Raw genomic sequence first — 26,070 nt, 5'->3', positions numbered from 1 at the left:
AAAACGAAAGATAAAAAAATGCTGGTTCTTCTACCAGTCTGCATCTGCCTTCAAGGTCAAACTCTTGCCTGTATTTTGCTTGCCCGTTTCAATCACACTGTACTTATCCCCAGTCTAAGCTGGCTTTCTCTTCTCTGGATTCCAACATGCCCTTGTTTTCCAGAAATTACACTCAGTGCCTGGGAAAGGTGGCGTCTCCCTTACCACGTGGGCCAGCAGACTCTCTGAGAAGCAGTGTAGCCCTGGAGTGACCTCGGCAAAATCCCAGAATCCCTCACTGAGGGTGGTGGGTGCCTCAGTGAATAACTTAGCCTCTCTGTGCCACTAAATGAGCATAGAGCTTTATAACTACACCACACAAATTCACATATTCAAATACACATAGAGCCAGACATGTAGGCTTGTAAGGAATAACAGTTATGATTATAATCACAGAATGGGAATCACTGCAAACACCGGTCATTGGAAGGCTGCTGTGTTCCTTTTGTTCTAGTAATCATTCTCTCAGATTAAAAAATAGAAATAAAAACAAGGGCTGGCCACATGGCTGATTGGTTAGGTTTGCACGCTCTGCTTCAGCAGCCCAGGGTTTCGCCGGTTCAGATCCTGGGCGCGGACCTAGCACTGCTCATCAAGCCACGCTGAGGTGGCGTCCCACATGGCAGAACTAGAAGGACCTACAACTAGAATATACAACTATGTACTGGGGGGCTTTCAGGAGGAGAAGAAGAAGAAGAAAAAAAAGATTGGCAACAGACGTTAGCTCGGGTGCCAATCTTTTTTAAAAAAATAAATGAATAAATAAAATAAAAACAAGATGAATCTTATGTGTATTTTACCACCCACCCACCCCCAAAAAAGCCAAGATGAACCTAGAAACATTTTCCCGAGTCCCTCCTCCAAAGGAATACATTTGAGCAGTTTCTTAAAAGGGACTAAAACAGCCATTCAAGTAAAAGTGGAAGTGAATGAAGTTTTCATTTCAAATGGAACATAATCACATTTCTCCATGGTTTTCTTAAATGGAAACATATTACTTGGTTCTCAAACAACTGAATTTTTAAACGAGCAAGCATGTTTGAGAAAGGAAAAAAGAATAGGGTTTAAAAAAAAAATCAGATGAGACTGAGTGTAGACACTGAAATTCTTGCACAGCATGTTGACTGGCATCTTCCTGCTATACTTACCAAATGATTTTATCTGCCCACTCTTTTCTCTTTTATTGATCCCATTTTACCAGTCTAGCAGGCAATAAGCTTCTTCTTTGCACAAATATAATTTCAAACACAATTTAAAAAAGAGGAAATGCAAACATCTCATTTCGTATAAAAACTAAATATAGGAAGAATAGAATTTAAGTGTATTTCCTAGTTTAAGCTTAGCCTGACTTCCTTCCAGCCTGTTCAGATTTCTCTCAGTTCCTAAGATCACCTTCATGAATTAAATAAAATAATACATTAAGTGCATCCTTATGTAGGTACCTGTAATAGAGTTGAGTGTGTACATGAAGAAGCTCTGGGGTTGATATTTCCAACAACATCCTACACTCTGAATAAAGTGTTACCATAAAATGATATTTTGAAGATGTTGTTAAAATGAAAGATGATGTTAAACAGAGGAAACCGATGTTATTTCAGATTTCTGGGCGTGTGAATAGAACTTTTCACAAGTCACACACAGCCCTTACTGCACAGAAAGGCTCTTTGCAAAAAACTGCTGAAAACACCCTACAGTTCCCAGTATGACATTTACACGGTTTTATAGAAATATCACAGATTAAAAATAGCAGACAGTGCCTTTTAGTAGGGTACAAACCTTGTCCAAAAATTAGTGTATAAAAAAGTAAGTGCAGGGCTGGCCTGGTGGTGTAGTGGTTAAGTTCACATGCTCTGCTTTGGTGGCCCAGGGTTTGCAGGTTCAGATTCCGGGCACGGACCTACACAGCACTCATCAAGCCACACTGTGGTGGCATCCCACATACAAAATAGAGGAAGATTGGCACAGATATTAGCTCAGTGACAATCTTCTTCAAGAAAAAAGAGGAAGATTGGCAATAGATACTAGCTCAAGGCTAATCTTCCTTCCCCCACCCCCAAAAAGTAAGTGAATTTTTAGAAATCTTCCTAATTTGGTTCCCCTGTTATAAAGAGATTGACTTCCTATTCAAAGGAAAGAGAGAGTTCCTTAAAAGACAGGAGAGGGATCCAAATTTTGGAACTGGCAACAGAAAAGGAAATGTATCTGAAATGGGTAAGTCTTCAAAACTCACAAAAGAGGGTTTCACACTGCATCTCCCACTGAAGGAAGTTTCCTTGGGGGCTTAAGCAACAAGAATCAATGCTTAAATGGGAAAAAGTGACAGAAATGAGGTTTAGAACAGCATGATCAATTGGGTGGTCAGCTTGATGTATCTATTGGGACACGTCCACGGGCAGAGCAGTCAACAGATATAAATATGTTTGTGTGACTTCTTATAATTTTAACCTGTTTGATTAGAGGTTAGCAAACTTGTTTTTAAAGGGCCAAAGAGTAAATAATTTCCACTTCATGGATCATATAGTCTCTGTTACTCAACCGAGAATCACTTAACTCTACCTTTGTAGCAAGAAACAGTCATAGACAATACATAAATCGATAGGTTCAGCTGTGTTCCATGGAAACTTTAATTATGTACAATGAAATCTGAATTTCATAGAATTTTCATCCATCATGACTTGCTATTCTTCTTCTGATTTTTTTAACCATTTAAAAATGTAAAAACCATCCTTAGCTTGTTGACCGTACAAAAGCAGGCAATGGGCTACATTTGGCCTGCTGGCCATAGTTCCCTAACTCTTGTGTTAGATAAACAAGAGTCAAAGTTAGATTCCATTTCTATCATATTTCACAAAGATTACTTCAGAACGAACCTTCAGGAAAACAGTATGATGGTTACTAAAAAAATTAAACATAGAAATACCATATGACCCAACAATTCCCCTTCTAGGTATACACCCAAAAGAAGTGAAAGCAGGAACAGATATTTGCGCCCCAATGTTCACAGTAACATTATTCACAATTGCCCAAAGATGGAAACAACCCAGACGTCCACTGATGGATGAATGGATCAACAAAATGTGGTACATACGTACAGCGGAATATTATTTAGCCTTTAAAAAGAATGAAATTCTGACACATGATACAACATGGATGAAGCCCAAAGACACTATGCTAAGTGAAATAAGCCAGACACAAAAGGACAGATATTATATGGTGCCACTTACATGAAGTACCTAGAGTAATTAAAAATAGAGAATGGAAAGTAGAATGGTGGTTGCCAGGAGCTGGGGGAGCGAGGAACAGAGGAGAGTTACCACTACTTGGGTCACAGTTTTAATGTGGCAAGATGAAAAAGTTCTGGAGAGGGATGGTGAATATACTTACTGCCACTAAACAGTACACTGCAAGATGGTTAAAAATGGTAAATTCTATGTCACATATATTTTGCCATAATAAAGCAGATCTCAAAGAAAACCTTCAATGCAAATCTATTTCTTCCAAAGAACCTGCTGTTGGTTAAAGACAAATCTGGAAACATCAAAATGGTTCTAACAGTTAAAATGGGCATCAGCCAATTTATTTTGAATCTAGCAAGTCAAGAATCAAGTCAAGAATAACTATCTGCTTTCTTTTCATAAGCCAAATCCTTAAATGTGAAATAAAAAATGTACTCAGTTATCTCCAAATTCACAGGTGACATTTTGAGATATTTCCTGGTGGAGCAAAGACATACTCTAGAACCAATTACAGAATCGTGGTAGTTTCTGGAATATTTGAATGTTAGTCAAACCTACAAATTCTTAGGCCAGTTTCCGTCCTTAGAAAATTTAGCTAACTGGGAGCACAATAACACATTTTGGTTAATTAAACTCATATTAATCTTTGGGAAATGGGATAGAAGTTCTTGTTAAATCAAGGTTAATCATAAAAGTCATTCGAAAAAAATGAACACATTGTGCTGTTATACGATGCTCAGGACTGTACTTGTGGTCGTTAGCAGAAACTCTAGAAGCCCAAGAAAAAGAGCAGGTATTTAGATCTAGTTAACTTTGGCTGAATCACTCGTTGCCACCTCAGATGAAAGCTGCCAAGTCAGACAAAAAGGAAGTGTAAGCATAACCTTAGTGGGAGCTATTCAAGAAGATGATATGAATGCGTTTTCTCTCAGTGTCTCCAGATGGCAGGCTCACTAAATTCTCATCTCCTACAGCTCTTAAGTCTCTACAAAAATACAAGGGGTTATCAAATGACTTCGGAACCCTTTCGGGCACTTTAAGTTTCCGAAAAGCATCTTTCTGACCTTTGGGCACCTCCTGTTGGCTGCAAAGTTGAGTGCCTCTGGGCAGGATGGCAGCACCATCCATCTTCCCAGTGAATTTATCTAGTCCCTGGCTCTATCTGAACCCCAAATGCACGCCTCGGGTCCTCGTTGGCCCCTCCCAGGGTCATCCTGGACCCACCTGCATGACATGTCCACTCGGAGGTCTAACTGGGATCCCAAACACGACGTGTCCACAGTGGAACCCACTCACACCCACACGTCCCTCCTCCAGCCGACTGTCGGAGTAAATGACACCTGCCTTCCACTCAGTGGTCACGTGGCAGACCCTCGCTCCTCCAACCAGGGCAGCTGCATGTCTACTGGCGCTCTCCGCTGAAGTGTCCCGAATCTGTGCTATCCTCCCTGGCTCCTCTGAGCTACACTAGTAGAAAATGAGACTGACTCTTGCCTGGGACCCACCTGGAGCGACTACAGTCCCTCTCCCACCCTACAGCCAGCCATCTGTCACTGCTGTAGGAAGCCACAGGAGGGTCTCAAATCCAAATTCATCACCATTATCATTACGTCCTGCAAGGAACTGCACGGCGTTCCCCGCACACACCTCGGATCTCATCTCCCTGTCGGCTGCCTGCTCCCATCATGCTGGCCTGGCCTCCATTTCATCCCTCAAGTCCCAGGAGCTCAGTCCTGCTGCCTGTCCTTTGCATGTGCTGTTCCCTCCGCTAGGAACTCTCTTCTCCCAGCTCTTCCCAGCTGCCTCCCCAGACTTCAACGCATCTGTCTCTCTTCAGAGAGGCCTCTTACCTCTAACATGGAACCCCTCCACCCCAAGCCACTCGGTCATGTAGCCCCGTTCATCTCATTAACACTATGCATTACTAGCATCGAAGTCTCTTGTTTGTTTCTCTCTTTGCTACTGGTCTCCCAAATACCATCAAGCTCCAGCGGGGCCGGGGCCTCTGCCTCCACAACGCTGAGCTTGCAGGCTGTCTAGCTCACCCTCTGCATCCACAAAGCACAGCTTCATGCCCGACACAAGAAAGAAGCTTAATAAATAGCTTAGGACACATGAGCGAACAGCCAAATATATAAACTTAAAGAAAATTCAGACTACAATAAGATGTACCCAACACCAAAACGCAGGGGAATATTTTCTTCCTGATGACTCATGGGCCATTTTCGGGTCTTGCAGGGCTTTTATGATAAGTGTTAATGACAACCATAAAGTGGGTGTGGAGTAGAAGCTGTGTGGTATCACATCCCTCTAAATTTATACAGTTATGAGCAGATGGCAGAGCATCCCCATGTCGCCTACATGTAAGAGTTTAATATGGTCATTTCATAAAAGTTACAACCGAGTTAGTCCAACACATATGTAATTACTAGACTTCGCTCTTTACTGTAAGGTCTAACCATAAAAAGATAAATGGCAACCAGCTCTCGGAAAGGCTTCTGCCACTCCCAGCTGCTGCCCTCGACTGAGCCTGCTGGTGCCTGCCAGGCACTGACTTACGTGTGCACAGCATGGGCAAGGGAGCACCCAGGTACGCGTGACATGCACTTCTCCTGCTTTTCACTTCCTCTGGGGAAGAAACTTCCAGACTGCTGCCCAAGGCACAGGGGTGGATGCTCCCAGCTGGAGGGCAGTGCTTAGAACCACCCAGCACTTCCTCCCCCACCTTGGACACGCTGTCTCCCAAAGCTGGTCCAGGATTCCTCCAGCCCTTTCTCGCTCAGCCATCCTTGCTGTTGTAACTACCAACTTCTTTAGGTATCACACAAACTGACAAAGTATGAGCGCACACAGAGCCAGCTGCTGGTTTTCATGGAATGAAGTTGAATGCTTTATAGACAGGATAAGTGTGAGTCATTTTAATAAAAGTCATGGGATTAGGTGTGGGCAAGATGACCAAGAAGACTCAGGGTAAAGGTGGAAATCTAGAGAGATGCAGAAATGAGATTTCTGTGCGGGTTTCCTTAAGCTTTTACACAAGAGAACTAGAAACTAGGCCAGATACACAACCAGTGTGGATGGTGCCGGAACCACTGGGGGAAATTGCTGGCTGGGAGTCTTCCTCCAAGCAAAGGCACGGGCCCGCCCTCCATAAGTAAGTTCTCCACTTCGCTGCATATATTAATTAGCTTACAGAAATTCATTTATGAAAGTTTTTTTTCCTAAATGTAGGCATCTGCAAAGCGAGATATATACCTGTGAAATATGATAAAATTTAAAAATACATAATGTCGATTCTTTGGTTTTAGTCCCTTATCCTGTCCCCAACTCCACCTCCTCCAGGAGATCATCAAGTCAAAGGCTTCTTGACCCCAAGAGGAATGGTTTGCTCTTCGTCTCTTGGGCTCCCTGGGTATCCAGTATGTATTGTCATGAAAGGACCTACGTGAATGTGCTCCAATGATTTCTTTACATTTCTGATGCACCCTCCAAATGCAAGACCCAAGATCCTTTATCCCAGTGGTTCTCAACTAGGGGTAATGTTGCCCTACTCACACCCCCCACACCCTGGAGACACCGGACAACATCCGGAGACATTTTTGGTTGTTAAAACTGTTGCGGGCAAGGTTACTGACATCGAGTGGGTGGAGACCAGGGATGCTGCTCAACATCCACTACACAGAGGACAGCCCCCACTGAGAATTATCCAGTCCCAGGTGCCAAGTGCCCAGGTTCACAAACCCATTCTTCTATCCCCTTACTTACCTATTCTCTCTGCTGCCAGTTTTCACGTTCTATACAAGTGTAACCTCTTTTTCTGCTCCTAAGACATCTTCATTCTACTGGTAGGAACCCAACCTTGCGTATATTTTTCCAGAATTCCAAGACTCTTCACATTGTTAGGGCATCAATGCAGGGAGTTTGACTTCCCAGGCTGGCGATCCAGAGAGCTTTAACATTTCTCTTTTCTAAAAGTACTGTCCCAAAAAAATACCTCTCATACCCCCACTCCTTCAGTCTCCACAGATCAGTTCCCAGTGGAAACAAATATATTCTCCCCAAACTTAATAGACTAAAACACTGTAAATATGTCATTCAGTTTTATTAGTTACAGGTCAGATAATACCACTATCAATGCACCATAATTACTACAAAAATACTTATATTTAGAGCATCTTCTCCATTAAGATGGAACAAAACAAAAGACAAAAACCCAAGGATGGTCTGTGCCTTACAGATCTCAATGAACCTGACCTTCTATTCTACCTCGAGGGCACTCTGCACGTGGGCCTCCACTGTTCTGCTCCCACAGCACCCATGTCCACCATCAGAGCAGGCTTTGTGGAGGGACACAGGGGGGTGGGGTGAGAAGAACAAGACCAAAGTGATCAGACACATATGCACGGGCCTGGGATTTACAAGGATTTACATCTATTTCAAATGCAGCAGACACATCATCAGCAACACTTTTCCATCGTAATGCCTGCCACGAAAAGTCATATCTGCCAGACACCAAAAAACTAGCCAATTCAGTCAAAAACTAGTAGGTGAAATAAAAAATATGGTGTCTTGTAGCTGTTCATCCCATCTCCCCCATTGTACCATTCCTACTGGACTTTCATGGCTCAATTAGTCAAAATGGTGTCATATGGATGAAGTCCCCATTTAAGCACTTGTCATAAACAGTTCTGCTCCCACGTGCACATCAGGGGTATAAAGTCCGCCACAAACGTAAGGAAGTAATTCATCACACACTGCAACCTCAAGGGCTGGCTCTATCTGCATGTCTCTCTTCTTAATTTCTACAGGGCACAAACCTCCATTTAACGCTATGATTCTCACTGAATGGAAATTCGCTGTGGCAGGTCAAGAGGAGCATTTAGAACCAATATACCGGGAAAAAATAATTATAATGATTTACAAAGCTCCCTGGACAGCAAAGTACTATGAAAGCCTTAGTAATAATAAAAGTACCCCATTTGCATAAATTTTCACAGCACGGCCACTGTAAGAAAACACAGTCCAAATTTTCCTTATTGGGTCAGAACATGTTATTAAAACCAAATGAGGGCCTTCTTATTAATCAGCTCAATTCTCCTCTAAATCACTATTCAGCCTGCATGCCGACAAACTTCTCAGTAGTTTAAGAGAGATCACGCCCAGGGAAAATCCTTATGTTTGCTCATTTCTACACAAACTCCAGAAGGAATCAATTTCTCTTTACAATCTTTCTAATCAGCAAAGGTACACTAAATAGTCTTTTTTCCCCCAACCAGGTACTATTATATAAAGGAAAGTGGTGTTTTACATATTTCTTGAAAACACACAAGAATTTACGTGAACTTTAGTTTTCTAATTACATGGTTCAGAATTAGAAACAAATCATTCAAATATACCATAATAACATTTAAAAACATTCAATCAATCCTTCAACACTTTTACTGTCTTCTTCTCTGGGGGTGTATGATTGTTAGTGTCTGCGCTTTGGTCAATACTGCCGACCTCTGGCAATCATAAAGTCCAACAAAATGGAGACGTCACAGTGATCCCTGTGCTCTCATTGGGGCACCACAACATCCAACATCCCAAACACAGCACATATTTTTACCCACTAGAATGTAAGATTTCTGTCTGGTTTGTTCACTGCCACATTCCCCACACCTAGAAGAGTTCCTGACACAACGCAGAAGGTGCTCAATAAATATCTGTTGGTCAGCTGGATGTGTTACACTGAGAGACGAAGTGAATGTAAACGACCAGAGAACAGAAATGTTCATCAAGAGCTCTATGTATGCAGGGGCTGGCCTAGTGGCATAGTGGTTAAGTTTGTGTGCTCTGCTTCAGTGGCCCAGGGCTCACAGGTCTGGATCCCAGGCACAGACATACACAACACTCACCAAACCATGCTGTGTCGGTGTCCCACATACAAAAAATAGAGGAAGACTGGCACAGATGTTAGCTCAGGGCCAATCTTCCTCACCAAAAAAAGGGGGGGGGGAGCTCAATGCATGCAAATATTATGCAATGTGTTATGTAGTGGGGAAGTATCAAGGAGAGAGAAGATGAAGTCCTTTCCTATACAAGAAGCTTGTGAAACAAAACAACACTCATTCATGTGAAAAGATAACTCCCAACACTGCATTAGATTGTCTCTGACCTCAGATGGAAAGGCCACACAAACTCTACCTTTCATCTTCATTATTCCTGTAATCTCTGTAACACAGAATAGATCATATTCCTATTTTGTGGACAAAGAAAGAGGCCTTTGGTCAGCTGGCTAAAACTCAGAGGAAGTGGTGGCCAAGAGACAGAAGTATTCTCAAAGCTGGGCTTCAAAAGATGGGACAGAGAGGCCCTTTGTAGAAGCTCTCACTGCACCATATATGGCTCTCTGTCCCACAGGCTAGATTTTGCATCTAACGTATGATTGCTTTAGTAATGCCACCTTCCCCACTAGAGTGAAGGAAGGGATGAGGGTAAGGTCAGCTAGACTGTCATTACCCATTTTTCCCCTTTATCCTTCGAGAACAAAACACGTGGGTTTTATGTGGGTAGAGGGCCACACTCCTCCCAAAAGGATAAGTTTCCATATGACCCAGTTCTGGCCAATGGCTATGAGCAGAAATCAAATATGAAACTTCATGACTGTGTCCTTACAGGCAAATGAAGTTGCCCTCCCTACTCCTTCTCAGGGACTGGAAGGTGGACATGATGGCAGGAGCTGGAGCAGCCATCCCAGACACACGGTAGGACAGAATGTTGGGCCCCCCATTGTGATGCAATGCTTCAAGGAACAAGAGGTCCCTCACCTCCACCACCAAAGCTATAAAAAGTTACATCCTGGGGTCAGCCCAGTGGCGCAGCGGTTAAGTGCGCACGTTCTGCTTTGGCAGCCCAGGGTTCACCGGTTAGGATCCTGGGTGCGGACATGGCACCGCTTGGCAAGCCATGCTGTGGTAGGCATCCCACATATAAAGTAGAGGAAGATGGGCACGGATGTTAGCTCAAGGCCAGTCTTCCTCAGCAAAAAGAGGAAGACTGGCAGCAGTTAGCTCAGGGCTAATCTTCCTCAAAAAAAAAAAAAGTTACATCCTAGGCCACCAGCTGACTGTTGAATTATTCATCTCTTGACTTCTATCCTACCTTCAGGGAAGGTTAACTAACTTCAGGGAATTGCTAACTAACCTCATATAACAGAGAGATCCATCAATGGGGAAAAGGGAGTGAAGAATTAAAACTACAGCTACTAATGATTTCCCAATCAGAAACCTAAGTCTTCACAGGGTGTTGCTACTCCAGCAATTTCACATCTTGATAAATATCACCTGCTACTCCACTTTGCAAATTTATTTCCTGGAGTTGCCTTACTCCGCCAAACCTCACATTTGGGTGCATCAAGAGTCAGTAAGGTGAGACTGCCACGCTTGACGTGACTCAACACAGAGCCCGACATCACATGTCGACTTCCATGAGTGTACGGAACACTTACACAAGGGCGGGAGGGAAAGCAGGGGCCAGGGTTCAGGTCGGGACTTATCACTGCCTGACAGCCTGGAACTTCCAGCACTACTTTTCTACATTTGCTATGTGAGAACTCTGATCAGATCTGTGCTGTCCAACGGAAAGAGAAGGTGAGCTTATATACAATTTTAAAATTTAAAAATGTAAAGGGGGAGCCAGCCCTGATGGCCTAGCAGTTAAAGTTTGGCGCTCACTGCTTTGGTGGCCTGGGTTCGTTTCCTGATCATGGAACCACACCACTCGTCTGTCAGTAGCCATGCTGTGGCAGTGGCTCACACAGAAGAACTTACAACTAGGATATACAACCATGCACCGGGGCTTTGGGGAGAAAAAGAAAGAAAAAAAGAGGAAGATTGGCAACAGATGTTAGCGCAGGGCAAATCTTTCCCTGGGGAAAAAAAAATTGTGGCATCTACTTGGAAAAAAAAAAAAGTAAAGAGAGACTGGTGAGGTTAATTTTCATAACATATTTAAATTTAAATTTAACCCAGTATATCCAAAATAGCATCATTTCAACATGTACTCTCTATAAAAAATTACTCAGATCTCCTATATTCCTTTTTCCAACTAGATCTCCAAATCTTTAAAGGTTTATGTATTTTCTACTTACGGCACATCTCACTTAGGACACTAACTTTTCACTGGAAATACTGGATTGCTGTTAACGGTTCAGAAAATGTGCAGCTGAAAATAGAGATTCACATACTCACGTGGTTGGTTCCCAATATACTTTAAAGTTTTCCAGTAACTTAATCAAAGTTTGATGTTTAAATTTAAATCAGTCAAAAGGAAATAAAATTTTAAGTCTGTTCTTCAGTGACAGTAGCCATATTTTTGGTGCTCCACAGCTCCACGTGGCTAGTGGCCACCTTACTGGACAGTGCAGGTCAGCGTGGTCACTTCGAAGCCTGCAGCAGCTAAAATCCTTCGATTGTGGTCTGTAGGACAGAGGGTTATGAGGACTTTCCAGGCCACACAATTCCTCTTTAACTGATCCACGTGCAAATTTTTAGATTACATGCCCACATATAATTGCATTTTTTTCTCGACCAAATCCAAATAGATTAATAACCACAAACTGTCCAAGTTTAAAATTATCCCTTCCTAAAAAGAGTGCAACTAACTGCTTGCAAATTATTTTTCTTATTTTGAATTAATTTTCAAAATGTTAGACAGAGATTGGAGCGTGGGGTCTTAGATTAAGACAGACCAACGTGCTGAGTCCAAATTGAGACGTGCTGCAATTACACACTGAATTTCAGACAATACAACAAAAGAACACAACATATACCATGGATATTTTTTTATATGGATCACTTTTGAAATGATACTATTTTGGACATGGAGAGTTAAAGAGAATATATTATTGTATTATTATATATTAAAATATGTATCACAATATTAACCTAATATATTTTAAAATATATACTGCAATACTAATTTCACTCGCTTCTTTTTACTTTTTACTGTAGCTACTAGAAAAGTGTAAATTACATTGGTGGCTCGCATTCTATTTCCATCAGACAGCGCAAATCTAGACGGCTTCTAGGCTCTAAATTTGTTGACTGTAGTCGGCAACATGAAGGCAGAGAGTTTTTTTAGGCTACACGATTTCTCTTTTGATTGTGCCCACTGCAAACTTTTAATTATATGCCCATAAAATCATGTTTATTCCTTGATCAATTTGAAACAGGTTAATAATCACAAATTGTTCTAGCTGAAGACTAGCTTTTCTGTTTCAAGTAATTTTTCATATAGAGAATTATCAGAAGTTCCGTTAGACACCTGAGCAAGGTTGGGGTGAAAGCCTGGGGGTCTCAGAATGCCAAGGTCATCAGCAGGTCACTCACGTGGTGAGCAAACAGCCCATCGCTCACCTCCACCTGCTGTATACATATTGATTTGGGAGCAACCTGGCCTAGCAGGTAGCGTAGTGGGCTCTGAACTTACAGACCTCGCTGCAGGTCAGTAGTGATCAATAGATTGGTAAAAACAAATGCCGTGATGATCTAGTTGGTAAGGACCCAGCCTGGCTGAGACAGCCTCGTCTATAAAATGGGGGTGACATCACAATACCTGTGCCACCCTTCCTAGCAGGTTGCCATGGGAGCACAAAAGTGATGATGCCATCACTAATAGGCTTCGTGCAGTTGTTAACAGTACAGCTCAAATCCTAGCCACTAAGATGGCAGGGATGTTCAGGGATGACCCTGAACAAAAAGCTTGGCTAGGGCTCCTCGTAGCTCCTCTTGCTATTATTGTTACAGTAAATCTCCTTTTGGATATGACATCCTGCCCCTTAAATCTTCAGCTGTCACTTCGAGATTTAATTAAGGCCCACTCATTACAAGCAGAGGAGAATCAACACGTACAAGATGCTCGAGCATTTAGTACCGGGGTAACTGCACGCATCTCATCAACGATGACAAATGGAACACTTGACTGTCCTTGTTCTAGCAAGAGGAATATTATTGCCACTTAAAGTTCTATTTTGAACTAATTAAAAACCACCCATAAGACGGGTGGGCATTAAGGAGAAGTAATTCATTTTGCAGGATGTAAATTATGCAATATTCTAAGAGTGCTTTTTACTTATATTATTATTTTGGTGGAGAGAATACAGATTCTGCTTGCTCGGGGTTGAAACAGGCACTGCGCATGTGCCCACATGCCCTGTGAAACTGAGTTCAAAGTGAGCCATCAAGCTGCAGCCGTAAGCTGGAAGGGAACTGGGGAGTGAGAGCTGCTGCCCTTCCATTCCCAATTGCTGTGTCTATTGCACACTGTAGGACCAAGAAAATTCCCAGTCTGTGGGAGTAAAACACGGAGAGGAAACGGAATCCTGAGTCCTGAGAAGATGCCTGGTCCTAGGGAAATCTGGGCATTTCCCCATGGATTATCCCATCTATTGAAATTCGGCAGGAGATGATTCATTCGAGGCCTGGCTAGACTCTTACCTATTCAATATACTTTTGAGCAAAAATATACAAACACTATTAAGGAGCTACATCTGTTATGTTGTAAAAGGACACATACTGCACCCCAAAGTCATCACGGCATTTGTTTTTACCAATCTATCGATCACTACTGAATCATCTTTTTCCTCCCCTTTCACTAATTGCATTTCAAATTTTGGAAAGCTTTCTTTAGAGAATAAAAAATCGGAATTACACTTAAACATTACAAAAGGAGGACTGAAGTTGATTTTGGAAAGCTTTCTAACTGTGTGATGTCATAAAACAGTGAAAGGAGAGTAGTAACAGCTGATGCGTAGAAGTCTGAATAATGACTTCGGAGTAATGTAGAAAAAAACCAATTCTCTCCTGGTCCTGGGTACATTATAAAACAGCCCAATGCTTCAAAGATAGCACAGAACTTGTCACATACTAGATACTCAATTAACTAATTTGCATAATAAAACATATGTCACAAATATACACCCACTCACTCGCGCGCGCGCACACACACACACACACACACACCCCCCCTTGGGAAACACTGAACTTTGGCTAATAACAAGTAGAAACAAACTGGCGAGCTTGCCAATTTATAATTATATTTTAAAAAATCTTTTATTGGCTAACATAAGAATCTGTGCTTTTCCTACAGCTGTCACTCTATAAAAATACTGTCTTTTGATAAGCACACTAGGAATATGAGATGAGCCGAACCCACACATCCGTGTGACATTCCAACACGTCAACTCTCATTTACAAGTGGTCCTAACTCTTACACACATGAACTCCTTTAAGGAAAGGGGCAAAAGAGTTACTGAGAGACGCGCACGTGTAAGTACCATCTTAGTAAATTAATTTGCCAACTCGCCTTCTTGCTTTCTGGACTTACCTCTTGTTTAACATGCAGCCCTAATACGTAGACTCACAGTTTGGCTAAAGTCAGGAGACTAACGTCCCAGCAAACATCAGAAAGAGCCCATTTAGCTGAAACTCTGACGTGGCAATCTTAAAGCAACTGGCATTCAAGTGAAACCCAGAAAGTGTCATGTTCCGAAAAGAACCTGAGATATGCCTTTTAAAGCAGCATATGTCCAAGTCACAGAAAAAGAAATGCAAATGGCTGACAAACACGATAGAATATTCCACCTCATTAGTAATCAAAGAAAAGGAAAGGGGCCAGGCCGGTGGCACAGAGGTTAAGTGTGCACGTTCTGCTTCAGCAGCTCGGGGTTCGCTGGTTCGGATCCTGGGTGCGGACATGGCACCGCTTGGCAAAAGCCATGCTGTGGTAGGTGTCCCACATAGAAAGGAGAGGAAGATGGGCATGGATGTTAGCTCAGGGCCAGCCTTCCTCAGCAAAAAGAGGAGGATTGGCAGTAGTTAGCTCAGGGCTAATCTTCCTCAAAAACAAAAACAAAAAAAAAGGAAAAAAAAAAAAAAACCATGCCAAGCATTTCGGGCTCAGTTGACCAGGATCATGGGAACTGCACCCCACCCCCCCGGCCCTACTATACAATTGGCACAAGCTTTCAGGAAAGCAATTCGGTAATGGGTCTCAAGAGCCCTCCAGTTCTATTTCCAGCAATCTATCCTAAAGCAAAAACTGGAAGCAATCTAAATCTCCAACAACACGTGTTAAATAAATTACAGAACGTGCACTTGATGCGATAGATGCATAAAAATATTTTCAATAAATGTTGGGAGGTGATCTAATGCTCGCTCTGTAAGGTTAAGTGGAAGCTCTGCATTACACAGCTGACTGTGCAGCACGTTGCACACACATCAACATTTGGAAGGAAACAGACCTAAACACTGCTGGGGGACCTCGATGGGTAGATTTAGAGGTGTTTATTTTCTTTTCATGCTTGATTTTATTTTTTCATGTTGCTTACAGCATATTATTTTTAAAATCAGAAAAGAGTTACGAAAACCCTGGCAAGCAAAGAATAATGACTAATACTTCATCTGGGGAGTATTAAGAAGAAGAAGAAGATAGTTACCTATTTACTCCTTTCCTAGGAACGTCAAGGGCGGCCTTCCTGGTAGAGTGCGACGTGTTGGGGAAATTCTCTTCTCCTCTAGGTGTACGCTCGTCAACCTCCTCTGAGTCACCTTTTTGAAGTTCTATGATGCTAAAGTCTATAAACACAACATTAAATATTTATGGTTGATATTTGCCGCTTCTAAAAATACGTAGAGAAGTTCTTTTAACAAGGCCTCCACTTGACCTTCTCGCTGAATTAACCAGACTGCCTATGCTGCAGACGTGCTGACAGCTGCCCACAGGCCCCAAGCTCACTGGGCTGGGCCTCTTTCTTTTCCAGGGGGCTGATGTTTTTCTGCTTGAGCCAGTCACCTGTGTACCTTCCTAAAAACCCAAGTGTCGACTGGTCCCAAACCTGCTTATGTCAATTGGATTTGTTATTGCATTTATGAAAAGTAATTGAGTATTATGTAATCTGACAAACGAGGAGCACAAACTGTTTTTTTCCACCAAAACTGCTTTGGATGCTTTGTTATATAGATTTAACCAAGACAGATCACCAAATGAAAATGTATCATCAAAATGGTAGTAGGGTGGGCGATGGTCAAGAGATGTAGGAAAAGGTCATAAATCTGTAGATGGATTCTGCACTGAGATGGTTTCACAATCTCTTTAAATTCCCACTCCACTTTAGAGAAACCAACACTGGAAATTGTAGAGGGTGCATCATGGGTATGGTTTATGAGGAAAGTTGATCCCAAACTAGAATTATTAGATCCACACTCCAAGAAAAAGCTCTATTCCCTTCTATCAAGAGATTGGTGAATAAACCTGCACTGACGCACTCTAATTTAAAACAAAACAATCTCCAGGAGGTGAGGCTTAACATGTTTCCCCTACCCCTGATTATGGGCTTTCAAAGAATAGCAGATTTGGAAAGGGAAAACCAGTCACTCGATAGTGGAGAAACTGGGACACATGACCTTGAGCAAGCGATCAGGTTTACCTCATCAGATTTAAGTCACATTGACACACATACCCCTGATGCGATGTGATCAGAAGGACACTTAACCTCTGTGGTCTTCGTCCCTGCAACTCATAACCCCAGTCTAATCATGTGGAAAACGTCAGTCAAACCCAAATCAAAGGACATTCTACAAAATTCATGACCAGTATTCCTTAAAGCGACCAGGGTTATGACAAATAAGGCAAATCTGAGAAACCGGCACAGCCTAGAGGAATTAAGGAGACATGAAAACTAAATTCACTGTGGTGCACTGCGTGGGATCCTGGGTCAGGAAAAGGATATTAATGGAAAAAGGGGTGAAATTTGAAAAAGCCTGAAATACAGTTAATAAAAAACCTTCAGCTAATGTACACGTGTATCATTTCTTATGATTCCCTGATTTACCCAATGCTTTCTGAGGAACTGACCAGGTATGGGTCTCAGTCCTCCAGGTAAGACGGCTCAACTGTGATGGAGAGAAATCATCACAGAAACAGCGGTCCCTGCCATCTATGTAGTGGCTCACTTCCCCGGGGAGCAGACCTGCGTACGTGGATCAACAAAACAAGTCGATCAGGGTCAACAGCTGTCACTGTGCAAAACCAACAATAATAACTCTTTCATAGTGATGAGTGCGCCTCACTGCAGATCTTCAGCCCATCAAAAACATTAGCCTTGGCAACCCTGGAGGACACACATACACGGTCCAATCAAGATGCAACCTTTATAATTATAAGGTCCCCATTTCCACCAATCAAAGTGCCACCCTCTTTAAGATTCCGTTTTTATTTTATTTTCAGCTTTTCCTCTCAGGAATTTTTGGTTATCCCCCTTAGCCAGCCTTGAAAAGCAGGGAAGACGAGAAGTCATCGAAGAAAAATTAAAGCAAGAAGCAGGATGCCCTCTAAGCCCTGGGTGTCAGGGTCAGGGCCCCTAGCTGTAAGGATGGAAACACCGGCATCACCGGAGGGAGAAAATAAATGTTTGTCGCTTTCAGCTGTTGAACGCTGGGGTAATCTGTTACAGAGCAACAAATGACTAACACAGGGGCTGAAACTGGAGCCCACTAACGGCTTAGAAACGAATCCCATCCATTCGCTACCCCTCCACTCCCTCCAAGCCAATAATTATTTAATTCCATTTGTTTACCTTCAAACAAGCATGCAAACAAAAAACCAAAAGATCTAGCAAATTAAACGGATCTATCCTGCCACCATCAAATAGTTCTCTTTTAATAAACCCTGAGCCTACTGAGTAAATCATTTACCTCCCAGATTCACACAGCCTTAGAAACCAGACTGATATTTTCTCCCCTGAATCCCTAGCAAGGACCTTGCTCCCCTCAGCTATGCGCTTCCATGTCCAAACGTACGAGTGGTTTTTTCGTTAGATTAGAAGAAGGGTTTCTGTTAAAGTTCTTACCATGAGGTCAATCCTAAACTTGTCTGATTTATTTTAGCAAATTCTTGACAGAAAGATGTCAGAAGCTGGGCTCCATTTTGCATCACCTGGAAGAGTAGATTTACCTGCAAGGCAGAGTTCCTGCGTGCCTTTAAACTCCTCATGTTATCTCATGTAAGAGAATTTAGATTTTTTTTTCCTCCAAAGCAAAATTCCCGTTTCTGTTTGGTTAGCTTTTTCATGAGTCTGACACTAAGGCCTGGAATAAACGTCACCACTGGATGCGTACATGTTCTAATGGGGACACTAATTATGAAGCTGGATCTTGTTTGGGGGCTGTCATTAGGATGCGAAGTCATAGTCCCTGTTGTCAAACTGCTACTGGAAGCTGATTCTCTAGGGCCCGAAGTCTGTCTCCAAGGGCCGAGCTCAGTGACAGGACATCAAGGTCCCCCCTTGTTTACCATCGGAAGCCACCACCGCCAAGAGAGGAAATGCCACAGTGAAGGTTTCAGCTACCGCGCTCTGAGATGCCCAAAGACACAGCATTTCTGAGCAGACCTGTTGTTTGTTTAACACGTTTCCCTAAAAAGAGCCAGAGAGTCTCGAAAGAAGTCTAACTCGGCACCAAAGACCTGCCCACAACATAATTTCTTTCAGAGAAAACTGGACAAGACTCCAGGGAAGGGCCTTTTGATTCCAGGAATCCAAAACCCAAGGGCCTAACTGCTTCTCTTCCTGTGCACCTACCGCTAGAACAGGACTGGGGCTCCGCTCACAACCGCCAGGCTCTGGGGCCTCCCCTGGCGACCCTGGCCCTCACAGAGCCAAGGTTGCATGGCTGGATCACGGAGTATTCCAGGGCACGAGGCAAGGGGCCCGCAGGCAACATCACCACCAGAACCCTGCCCTCCCATGCAGCATTCCTCCCGCCCAGTCATGTGAGAAAGCCCCCAACGTGTGACCCAGAGCAGGCTCCCAGGCGAGACTCCCAGTCAGTGCACGGAACTATGAGTTCCACATTCCAGAAAAGCCGCCCTACACCTCTGTGAACCGTCATAGACGGAAAATTGCCTCCTGAGGGAGAGACCAGTAGAGTTTGCAGATCTTTGGCAGAAAAACACAGAATAAAAAGTCCCCCAAGGCAATTCCAACTTCTGACTTTGGCTTTTGACCTCACTGCTTGAACATGCTCTGCGTACCAAGACTGCAGTTACACCGGCCTTTTACGGAACACTGCACTTGGAGTTCTGTTCTATTTACATGCTAATTTTATTAAAGACAAAGAATTTTAACTCTCTGGGTTTCTTCAGCTGCCCTCTAAAAGTGTCAAATGGCCATGGGCGTGAGTCATGCATGGCCAGATAGCCATCTCAGAGTACATCTGGAGGGGCCAGAAGAAGAAAGGTAGGGTGAGATGGGGTGGGGAATGACCACTATTATGGCTTGAACTGTGTGCCCAAAAAAAGAGATGTTGGGGTTAACCTCCAAAATATATTAAGAATTCATACAACTCAACAACAAAAAACAAACAACCCTATCAAAAACTGGGCAGAGGACATGAACATTTTTCCAAAGAAGACATACAGATGGCCAACAGTCACATGAAAAGATGTTCAACATCACTAATCATCAGCGAAATGCAAATCAAAACTATAATAAGATATCACCTCACACCTGTTAGAGCAGCTATAATTAACAAGACAAGAAATACGAAATGTTGGAGAGGATGTGGAGAAAAGGGAACCCTCATACACTGCTGGTGGGAATGCTAACTGGTGCAGCCACTATGGAAAACAGTATGGAGATTTCCCCAAAAATGAAAAATAGAAATACCATATGACCCTGCTATTTGACTATTGGATATTTATCCAAAGAACTTGAAATCAACAATTCAAAGAGACTTATGCACCCCTATGTTCACAATAGCCAAGACTTGGAAAAAACCAAAGTGCCCACTGACTGATGAATGGATAAAGAAGATGTGGTGTATTTATATACACAATGGAATACTACTCAGCCATTAAAAAAAAGACAAAATTGTCCCATTCGCAACAGCATGGATGGACCTTGAGGATATTATGCTAAGCGAAATAAGCCAGACAGAGATAGACAAACACCATATGATTTCACTCATATGTGGAAGATAAACAAACACATGGAGAAAGAGAACAGATTAGTGGTTACCAGAGGGGAAGGGGGTGGAGGGGTGGGCAGAAGGGGTAAAGGGACACATATATATGGTGACTGACTAAAAAAAAATTCAAAAGAAGAGAGAGATGCTGTAGTCCTAACCCCCAGTACCTCCGAATGTGACCTGATTTAGAAATAGGGTCGCTGCAGATGTAATTCATCAAGACAAAGTCATAGTGGAGTAGAGTGGGCCCCTAATCCAGTATGACTGGTGTCCTTATAAGAAGATGGTCACGTGAAGACAGAGACACATGGAGAAGGCAGAGAACGGAGTGATGTGTCCACAAGTCTAGGAACATCAAGGATTCCCGGCAACCACTGGCAGCTAGCAGAGGGGCAAGGAAGGGTCCTCCCCTAGGGCCTTCAGAGGGAGAGCAGCCCTGGTGACACCCTGACTTCGGACTTCTGGCCTCCAGAACCATGAGAGAATATATTTCTGTTGTTCTAAGTCACCCAGTTTGTGGGACCCTTTGTTCTGGCAGCCCTGAGAAACTCACACGACCACCAACAGTCAGCTTGAATCTCACTCTTCCAGAGAGTATGTGGGGAGGAAAAGACCCCTCTGATTGGCCTCGGTCCTAGGTTTGGAGTTCAGCTGTTGCCCACCCTGAGGGTGGCCCCGGGTCAACTGCTGTCATGCCTGCCTCCACCGTTCCCTCCATGTCTTGGGAGCACCCTGGGGTTCAGGTGGGAATGGAGAGGGAGGATGTACAAGATTCCAAATTACAGATTTGATGTTTTAGGGATTACAAAATGCTGTCCACAAATGTACGTATAGACGCATGTTTTGTTTATACGACTAGCATCTATATATGTGTCCATATACACATTTTTAGATTTTTAAAAACAGTATAATTTTTATTGTGTTTAATATCACTAGATAATTATTTTACAAACTAAAGTGGTGTGTGGGTTTCAGATCAAGAAAAGAGACACTGCAACTACGGCTTAGCCTGGCCCCTAGGGTCTATGACATCAAACCACAGAACAGATGAGAAACCATTACTCTAATGAGCTCTTTACCCATCCCCAGTAATGAGTCCTCTTGAAGAATTAATTAAAAATTCTAAAATGGCTTCCCTTAAAGGAGAAAGACTGGTTTATCTAGAAGGGCAGTAAGCAACTCAAATTTGTGTGCCTGCATATTCACCTGCTTTTATTTTCATCTTTTTTTTTTTAAAGATTGGCACCTGGGCTAACTTCTATTGCCAATCTTCTTTTTTTTTCCCTTCTTCTCCCCAAAGCACCCCAGGTCATAGTTGTATATTCTAGTTATAGGTCCTTCTGGCTCTGCTATGTGGGATGCCGCCTCACCATGGCTTGATGAGCAGTGTTAGGTCTGTGCCCTGGATCCGAATCAGAGAAACCCTGGGCCCTGGAAGCGGAGCACGCAAACTTAACCACTCAGCCATGGGGCTGGCCCCTATTTTCATCTTTTAGGATGTCTGAAGAGTAAAGGAGTCTTCATTTACTTCCCGATGTCTCTGGTGTGTCATTCAACTTTTATGCAGTGGGGCTTCTCGTTCACAACACTGCTCCAAGGATGCCAACTCCACGTGGATTAATGACAAACATTTCAATATTTAATCAAGAACTAAGTTTGCTTTTAGAACTTCTGGATTCTATTCCACATCCAGCCAACCAGGACCAGTTATTAGAAAATCTAAGAGACTTAAAATCATCAAGGCTTTCCTGACATTTATAAAAGGGAAAAAACATGATCTATTATCATTTATTAAATAGCATATATCTTATAAAAATAGAAATTCAGTGAATTGGTATATGAGAAAAAAGGAGAAATTTTAGTCAACTCTACCCATTAGTTGTCATCCATCTGGTGTGAAAGAAATCACCTCTTGACTTTTATCTAATTAATTAAGTATCTTTTAAAAAATATATATTGACATTCAACTTCAAAGCCATACATTCAAAGCAGATAACACCGTATCCTGCACCAGTTACTGCTGTTGATTCGATTTCACAACAAAGCTTTCTGAGCTAGGAATTCCCAAAATCAAGAGGAAGGGTTTGTAAGGGATCCAATGCGTTGCTGAAAGTTACTCAGCTTGGTCAGGAAACCAGAAAACTGGTGGCAAGACAAGCTGAAATTCAACTGCTCCCCGTCTACAAAAAAAAAGAAAAGGAACTTGAAGACAGAGCCAGAATCCATAGTTGATGATCATAAATTTTATGCTTCACAGCACTGAAGTCCCCTAACTGAGCTTCAGGAGTACTATGAGCCATTCTAGATAGTTCTATAAGTGAGAACTATACATAGCATAGAATATTGCCATGCTTATAACCACTTCCCTCAGTGAGACAGCATTTACATGAGATAACAGGGAAAAGAAGAAAACCAAAATCATGTGGTAATTATGCCTTTGATCTCCCGTAGACATATTCACTGTTTCTATCTAACACATGCACACAGTTGCAGGCCAGGGCTGCAATTCCAGTGCCTTCTTCATTGGGATTCTTCCTGCCCACCTGAGACCTTGCACCCCCTCGCCTACAGTGGGCAGTGGGTGGAAAGGCGTCTGAAGCAGAGCAAACAGGGGAAGGAGATCCCAGAAATGTGAAGTGGGGGACTTGGATAGACGACATCACTCTGCCTTACTTCCTTGAATGATCTTCATCCCCAAGTCACACTTCCGGGTCTGCCTTGGCCACTTGCTTCCAGAAACAAGTTCTGTTCTTACAGAGGCTGCCCACACTGGACAGCTATAACCACACCTTTGAAATTCATGGGATGAAAACAGAATAAAACAAAAACCACACGTGTCCCCAGCCCAGGGAGTGCATTCCTACGAGGAGATGCCCACCCTCAACCCACAACCCCTTCCTGAAGCCCTCCACAGAGACCACATGTGGCCACGAGAATCCTGGAGCTCTATGACCCAGATGTTCACGTTGGCCCCACCCTGAGGACAGAGTTTAGCTGGTGGAGGCTGATGGTGTTCGCATGACTGCCGCCCTCCAGGCCCTGAACACCCCCCTGGATTTCTGTCACAGTCTGTCGCAGATTTGCTGAGCCCGGAGACTCAGAGCCTACCACAGCCAAAGCTAATGCCCCAACAAGCTGATCTAGTCCACCATTCCTCACTCAGCAGAACCTCCAGTGGCCCCCACACATGTAATTAACTCCACGTGCCCTGACAGGTTTGTTCCCTCTACTAAGATCCTTCACCTTGTCCTCTGGCTAAAATTCCACTTCTCCTTACAGGCCCAGCTGAAACGTCAGTGCTGTCCTTAAGCCTCCTTCATTATCTAGGGCAGAATCAGACCCTTCTGTCTGCTCTCACAATACTGAGGGGTCTGGCCATGTTCAGGCCTGTCCTACCCAATCAGACCATAAAAAACTATGTTTCAGTTTTCAGTCCACCTCCTGGGCCCAGCCTGATACACAGGAGATACTCAGCAAGTGATGGCTGCACTGAATTAACTCCAGTTATAATATTATAACAACATTCTATGAAAAAGTATGGCTTTCCACGGATCTAGGGACAACAAAGGCAAGCTCATGGTCCTCTTTGATTTTATGAATCTGTCAACAAGTATTTCCATTGGACCAGCTGGGGTCAGAAATGCTCACCAACATTACCAAAGTGGAAGGGTGAGCATCTTTCTCTATTGTAAAGGAACGATCCATTCTCTGGTACTTTTTCCAAGCTGTAATGTCCTGCTAGGTTTCCATCATAGGCAGTTAAAAGCAAATGAAGTCCTAGTGAGATTTATTGATCCAAGTGAAAGAGATACAGCAGTGCCAAATATTGATTTCCCATCATGGACGCGGGTTTAATGCATCCATTGATAGCAGAGAGCTACTGACTGAACAGGGGTTCCTGCTGGTTAGAGCACTCTGTTTTGGGCTTCTGTGGGGCTCAGATACTGATCAACAGTCCCAGAGAGATGAGCACCTCTTCATTTTATAAAGATTAAAAAAAAAATGTTTCACTAATACCCTAGAGAAGTCCAATGTTCATGATCTTTAACTAAAAGAGAATTTTCCCTGTATCTACTTAAACACTCCATTTCTAAAGTGGCAGTGATCATCCTGCATTGGGCTCCAAGATGGTGGAGAAACACTGGTCACCATCCTCTAATTCGTCATCCTCGTCAAGACAAAATCAAGTCTTAGCAACTAGAGGCTGGTAGGAAAGTACACATTTAAGTTTTGAATAACACCTACTGCTTTCTTGGGAATCCAAGAGGGTTTTATTCTTCCCTTTCCCACCAAGCAGCCCCAGTGGGAAAAAAAGAAGCTCAATTCCAAGTCCACTTAGCGTTTTCTACAGGAAGACTGTCTGCCAGTATGCAGCGCAGTGCTCTTGGAGACTCACATCCAGCTCTGGCCAAATAAAACCCTGGGTACTCGTCCATGGTCTCTACCTCTCTTCCACCTCTAATGTCTGCGAGCGCCTGGACACTGTCCATCTCGTGACGGAGACAGTTATTTTGCCTCCCAGTGTGAACCTTTCTACACCTGCACTGTCATGTTTCGCTTCATCGTGGATCTGCTCCAGGCACTCCCACACCCAATGCATCCATGGATGATTCTAAGCCTGGCCATCCACTACCAGCTTGGTGCAAATGCTACATTTAAGATGATGAAGATTAAGAGAACAAAAGAAACTCATTTCCTCGTATTCCAATCTATGATGTATTTTATTTTCCGATCAAGATATTGCTTGTCAATCACACACTCTTACCTATGGGCAAAACTTGTACCATATACATAGGTAATCATTTTTTTAGCTTTGGGAAGACCTATATCCAGAAACAAATTCTGAATTATAAATAACTCATTGAATCAAGTGCACCCGAAGTAGTAATATGGCTAGAGCCATACAAGGAAATGGGAAAGGATCACGATGAGAAGCCTAGAGACTTCCAAGAGGACACTTCTGAAAATAAAGTTAACCCTCTATAAAACCTCAAAGATTCAAAGCTCACAACCTGCAACAAGAGACTCCATCTGCTCTTATGCCTCTATGTCTCTCTCCTTCTCCCTGCAATGACCTAACCTGCTGAGAACGACTCTCTTCCACCAATTCCAGCCTGGCGGTTCTGCTGAACCTGGTGGCACTGTCTAGGATGAGAAGATAGAACCTTTGGATTCATGGTGTTATGGGTGGAACTGTGTTTCCCAAAAAAGATATGCTGAAGTCCTAACCCCCAGCAACTCGCAAGGTAACCACATTTGGAAACGGGGTCTTTGCAGAAGGAATCAAGTTAACTGAATTACAATATTCCTTTTCCTCTCCATTTCCATAGACTGAGGAGTTGCCCTACAAGTCCTGGGTACATTTCATGGACTGAAATATGCAGAAAGACTAGTCCCAGTGTATGACTTTCACAGGGCTAACATAAGAAAGGACCACAAGCTGAGTAGCTTAACAGAAATGTATTCCCTCACACTTCGGGAGTCTAGCACTCTGAGATCAAGCTGTCAGCAGGGTTGGTTCCTTCCGAGGGCTGGGAGGGAGAATCTGTCCCAGGCCTCTCCTTTTGGTTTGTAGATGGCCATCTTCATACTCACATGCACCTGTGTCCAAATTTCCTGTTTCCATAAGGACACTGGCCATGTTGGATTAGGGCCCACCCTAATGACCTCACTAACTTGACTACCTCTGTAAGACCCTATCTGCAAGTAAGGTCACATTCTGAGGTGCTGGAGCTTGGTACTCCAACATATCTTTTTTTGGAGGAGACACAGTTCAATCCATAACTAAC

General features: G+C 43.1%; 1 protein-coding gene across 14 annotated transcripts in view; it reads right to left on the bottom strand.

The window, feature by feature from the left end:
- TBL1X (transducin beta like 1 X-linked) overlaps positions 1–26,070 on the bottom strand; it is a 211,091-nt gene that overhangs the window by 73,100 nt on the left and 111,921 nt on the right. For 9 of the 14 annotated variants that reach the window (XM_070257969.1, XM_070257974.1, XM_070257971.1 and 6 more), the window contains exon 3: positions 15,754–15,892. The exons of the other annotated variants lie outside the window; for them this stretch is intronic. The gene's annotated coding sequence lies outside the window, so the exon portion shown is untranslated. The remainder of the gene's footprint in view (positions 1–15,753; positions 15,893–26,070) is intronic. 14 annotated transcript variants of the gene reach the window in all.

The sequence above is a fragment of the Equus caballus genome, chromosome X, assembly GCF_041296265.1.
Source record: "Equus caballus isolate H_3958 breed thoroughbred chromosome X, TB-T2T, whole genome shotgun sequence".
Classification (NCBI taxonomy): Eukaryota; Metazoa; Chordata; class Mammalia; order Perissodactyla; family Equidae; genus Equus; species Equus caballus.
Note: the sequence above shows the minus strand (reverse complement) of the source record. Positions and strands in the feature narration are given on the sequence as shown.